The sequence below is a fragment of the Alosa pseudoharengus genome, unplaced genomic scaffold, assembly GCF_046254945.1.
Source record: "Alosa pseudoharengus isolate Yale_2024_CS ecotype anadromous, Long Island Sound unplaced genomic scaffold, YU_APseudo_1.1 YU_APseudo_1.1_scf_13, whole genome shotgun sequence".
In the NCBI taxonomy this organism is placed as follows: domain Eukaryota; kingdom Metazoa; phylum Chordata; class Actinopteri; order Clupeiformes; family Clupeidae; genus Alosa; species Alosa pseudoharengus.
In genome coordinates, this window is record NW_027468598.1 from 12,065,514 (window position 1) to 12,071,513 (window position 6,000).

Genomic DNA, 6,000 nt, shown 5'->3' on the forward strand with positions numbered 1-6,000 from the left:
TGCTCTCCAGCAATTTAAAGTACAGTGTAGATCTTAAGGGTTAAAACAAGATTTCTGTGCCTGAAATGATCAGAAATTAAGCCATTATGTATAATTATCTGTTTTTAAATATAAAACAACCTAGCTCATTAGTGTGTGTACTCATGTGCACCCAAGTGACAAACCTATGACCTTGGAGATGTTAGTTAGCACCTCATGCTAACAGTGGACCTTCTGGAGCTCCTCTACAATAGTCACAATACCAACATGTAACAACAGCCCACAAAACAGGAAAAAGTTGCACACTGTAAAAGTGCTGATAGAAAATTTAACATGAAATCAATGGAAATGGTGACTTGGGCAAAGTATTCCATTAGATGAGCTGCGGCATTAGATGGGCTGTAATTGGTTGGCACTATTTAATTGTCTAGACTCCAGGTGTGTTTATGCCGGAGCATTTACACACGTTTTCATCTGGCGAATTTGTTTGACTACGGAAATCAGTGCAGCTGAACATTTTAAAGTCAGTGTTTCACTCTTGCTAGATTGCTTGTCTTAACTTGCTGTTTGTCAGGTAGTGGTTTGAACAGACAGTACATTTAGTGTGGCCTTTTATACAAAGCAGTGGTTACTAAAAGGCTAGCAGCATCCTGCAGATGTCCACTGAATTGGCAAAAAAATGTATATCACGGAAAGGCTCCTTGATGAGATACAACAGCAGTTCAAAACTGGGTGTGTGCAGTTTATCACGTCAGCTGTATGGGCTTGAGTAGAAGGCTGTTATCCACTACATTGGGTCAGTGTGTAGTGTGTATACACAAATACTGTTTATGTATGTGTGTCCCTGTGTGTTTGTGTGTTTATAGTGATAATGGGAGGACTGCCCTCAGGGATTAAGGACCATACAGAAAATTTGTTTATGGTACCATCAATGCCATTGAAAAAAAAAGCTTGCTACTACTCGCTCTGTTAAACTTATATCTTATTTGTTGTTACAGAGGTTAAAATCCGCACTGCTTGGCAACTGTGGGCCCAGTGCACAAATTGTCATCTCAGGTAGTGTTAAAATCTCCCTGTAAGCAAGTCCTGTAGGAATGAATATGAACAGTTTCTCATCTCACTGACAAATTATGCCCTCCAATGGTTAGACAGTGCAATAACAAGTCTCGACACAGAAAAAGATGATATGACCGCTCATTTTTATAGACAGCAGTGAAAACAAGTATTCAAAATTATGTATTTCAAAAGCTGGATGAACAAGTATGCAGGTCTGCAGTCATTAAATTATAATATACAATTAATGCAATTACAGAAACAATACGAACCATAACCATCAGGAGCTCAAGTTGCAGAATGGGTATACAAGCACCATTTAGGTTTGTTATGGTTTTCTTAGACCAGGATGTGATCTTGTGCTGTGTGAGTGTGCTGATCAATGTGCAGTTATATATGATAGAACACAGAGCCTTATATACTCACTAGGCCGTATATACTAATGTCAGTGATTGTCATATCAGTTATATCCGTATTACTAAAGAAAATCATTTTGATACTACTTACTACACTAATTATGATGTAGAAATTCATAAGGATGCAGGATTTTGTAAAAGTTTGTCATGATGTAATTTTGGTTTCTTCTCACAAATGAAAACTAGTTTTTATTTGATGAAATCTGAAATGACTGATTGCACTGACTGACTGGAGTGTAACAGAAAGAGCAGGTGTCTTTTAGGACAGAGGAGCTGTCTTTCGACAGATTGATATGTTCAAATTAGGTCATTCTAGGACAGGAATTTTGAGTTGTTTTTACATGTTGGCATATGAAGTTCATGTCTTAGGCTTTACGGTGTGTAAGAAGCATTACAGATATTTAAGTGGTCTGGCTATCCAGCTGAAACTATTCTTTTTTTGGTAAACAAGTAATCAGCCTGGTGAAAACATCTCTGCATGACTTGCACAAAGAAGGCACTAAAATGGTTGCACTGTTTCTGAAGCTTTATATGCTCTTTTGCAGATGTAGTTTTCTATCACTGCTTTTAGTGCAAGCTCTTTGCATTGATTATTAAGATTAAATGTTGTAACGTTTTCCTTTGTTACATTGTGTTTGAACGGTTTTTAGTTGTTTTTTTTCTTTAACAGGGAGATTTTTTTAATGACCTCAAGTACCGTTTTTTCCTGACTATAAGTCGCACCGGAGTATAAGTCGCACCAGTCAAAAAATGTGTCATGAAGAGGAAAAAATCATATATATAAATATATATATATATATGTTGCACCTGAGTCGCAGGACCAGCCAAACTATGAAAAAAAGTGTGACTTATAGTCTGGAAAATACGGTATATTGGAGGAAAATAGCATGTTGTCTGATAACAGAACTTCATGCTGAATAGGTTGAATTGTTGGTTTAATATTAATTCTTTCATTAAGAAATGTATGTTATGATTGTCACATCCTATGTCAGATGTGCAATTCAGTTGAAGATTAAGTCAGTTGCTCTTTGGAATGCAGTCTTCCTCTTAAGTGATGGACAATAAATACTCAGCCAGTTCTGATTGAACACGGGTATTGTGACATTCAAAATGTAATTTTGGATGGATATGGGTCCGAATCATAACCAAAAATAGTTCATACAATGCAAAGTCTGTGTATTGTTTTCTAGCAATAATTTGCATTGTAGTTGTTTTTGCACAGGCAAGATATGCAGTAAACAGCTTAACACTGACAAAACAGTATGCTGCGTGTTTCTTCACTAGCATATATTGGAACAATTGATTATTGTTGTTGTTATTGTTATTATTATTCATTATTATTGTTAATAATAACGATCAATACAGATGTCTTTCCCATACAGAAAAAAAATATATTGAAATATATTTTAAAGTGTCAAAAATATATGTGGCATATATTCCAAATACATTGAAATATATTTGCATTGTTGTTCACTTATATTTATCATTTTGAAATATATTCTGAAATATAACAAAAATATATGATGTTAAGTGTGAAATATATTTACATGTATAACATGTAATGTAAAATATATGACAAAATATATGGTCATAAAATGTTTAGCTTGCTAAATGGTCGAAAATGTATTTCGATTATAGTAATTCCCTTTTCCCCTATACACAACAGTATATCAGCTGTATTATGACACACAGCTATAATAAATACTGTAGGCCTACTTATATTTAACTGCAATGTAAAATGACAGATAGTTGCTAGGGCTATTAGGCCATATTAGGTGGCACTAACACTAAGTGCAATTAGATTTTTTTTTTTAACATCTTTCCTGAAGTCGTTTAATTATTGAAAATATGCACAATATTTATGATGCATAACAGTGACACTCCAACAGTGAAGTGCACTTAAAAAATAGATAGAACTCAGTGTCTAACACTGCATACACACACTATTAAATAACTGTATTAAATTATGTAATATACATATACATATACAATATATACATTTATTGTACATTTATATACAATATATACATTTACAATAGCCTCTATATTATTATATACACATATTATACAGGATGCCACTGCGATTTAGCACTCCCTGGCGCTTCATTTCTTGGAACAACTCATCCAACGCTTTTTTATTTACAATATAGCTCGGCGCAAGCTTAACTCCGTGCCAAATGAACCGGCGTAGTAATATTTGTGCGTGCTTCGTCCTTGTTGACTGTGGGCCAATCATGTGTCGATATGATCTCCAACTTCAAACTGAAGATTCTAGAGCTCTAGGATCTTTGCTTCCAACCATGCTTCCAACTGACAACTCACACATAGCAGTCGTTTGTTAGCTCTAGGTAGTTTATTTGCATGTAAGTTAAAGTTAGATATAATAATGTAATGCCTGGGTTGAGTGGACTGAAGACACAGATAAGGGGGTGCACAGCATCATCCCTGTAACCAACATCAGGGGATTCGATTTGGATAAATGGATGGATGGACTTATTTCTCAAGAAGAAATAACATTATTTGCTGTTGAGTGGCAGGAGGGCAAAACCGCTCCAAAAGGTGGCCAGTCTCAGGCAGTCGTGAAAAAAATTGCAGGTGAGTTTTTTTAGTTCATAAATCATAACATGTTCAGGTTAAATTGAAGATTAAATGTGTTTTCCCCAGCGTTAACGTTAGTGTTGTGAACGTTATTTCCTATTTTAAAAGGCTAGCAGCTAAGGTTAACGTTAGCTAACTGTTAGATTTTTGCTAACGTTACAGCAGAGAGGGTTCAATAGACTAGGCAGGATTTTGGAAAATGTGCTTATTTAAAGTCCCGAAGGCAAATCATGTTAATTTTTGGCATAGCTACAACATTTTTAGGGGTTTTGAAGGGTGCTTCTGTATGCCAGGCTCAGATAATGCCTCAAAATGGAGAAATCCAATATGGCCGCCGCCGCCAGGTCAAAATCTAATTAATCACTTATCTTTTAGACTGTACAAGGTAAAAACCTGAATGTAATGTGCTTTTATAGGTTTTCACATATAGGGAATTCAATGTCATGCTCAGATTTAAGATCAAGACTAGAGAAAATGCTTGAAATTAATGTACATGGTTAAAATTGTTGTCTCGGATAATGAATAATTCATGAAAAAAGAGGACCATGAAACAGGTTGATGGCTTTCTGAAGAATTTACTTGAAACATGTTTAGAAGCAAGGTTGATTACCATATTTCAATTATATATTTATATTATTTATCTATTTATCTGTATTTTAACTATTTATTTAATAATGCATATTTACCTATTTATTTAGTAATTAATCCATTCTGTTCTAATCAATTCTTTAAACTTCTTGGTATGAAGAGGTAGGATACACACTTAGGCTATCCTAATCATCCTCATCCTCCTCCTCTCCAGCAGTGTTCTGACAGGTGCTGCTGCAGCTGCATGACTCCATGCATAACATGCAACTTTTCCTGCAACTGTAGCGCTGGCTTAGACATCCCTTGACGCAACCACAGGAGGTTATCTCCTTACAAGCTTTTGGAATTGGTGGAAAAGATAGTAGCTGTGGCACTAACTGAACATGCACATTTGGATGGCCTGATAAGTGTGTGTTGTGTTTGGGCCACCAACATGCTTTCTTGGCAAGGGACGCCCCCCAGTCGTGCATGAATTATTTAATTATGCCTACGCACACAAGGGAAGCCCGTTGTCGTTTTTTCTCTGGTAAACGTGCGGGTTCTCCTGTTTCCGAGGGTCCGTCAAGGAAGATGGCAAGAGTAGCCAGGGCGCTTGGGGAGTCCTCAGCAACCTTACAAGCCTCACTTTTTTCTCTTAGCACAAGGCCTGCAGTTCCCCAACCTGCTCTTTCTACCAGTCCGCATGAGCTGGAGGAGGAAGATGAGGAGGCCATTGTGGACGTTGAGACTTGCGTCTGAGGGAGAGGAGCTACCTTGTGCACTGCCCTGTGTAGCCAGCCCCGTGGGAGGTGAGCTGGCCCGTCTGTTTGAGGAGGTCGTTGGCAGGGCATCCAGGGCTCTTGATATTCCCCTTCCAGAGAAGCCCCTTGCCTCTGCGTCTAGGTTCCACACAGACATGACTGAGTGCCCAGTGGCGGCGCTCATTCCCCTCCTACCAGACTTTAGTGACTTGGTCTGTCGCCAGTTTTCCTCCCCAACTACTTTTTTTAGGTGGTCTGGCCAGGCTAAGGTGCTTTCCAACATGCACGGTGAAGGGCTGATAGGTTGTGGCTCGCTCCCCCCAGTGGATCAAGCTTTGGAGCCCCTCTTCAACTCCCCCAACTCCCTCTTTGGTGGTCCCTCCTGCCTCAGTGCCAATGGCAGGACTATGGAGGCTCTGCTGGGTAAGCTGCATAGGCCCATAGTGATGCAAGCCCGCCTGGCTAACACAGCGGCCATTCTGTCCCTGTATGTTCGACACCTCTCTGGTCTCTTGCAAAGTAGTGCCGGTGATCCCACTCTTTTGATAGAGCTCCAGTCAGCCTCTGTGTACCTCACTGCAGTGTCTAAGGAGCAGGCAGTGGCATCGGGCCGCTCCTTGGCTCAG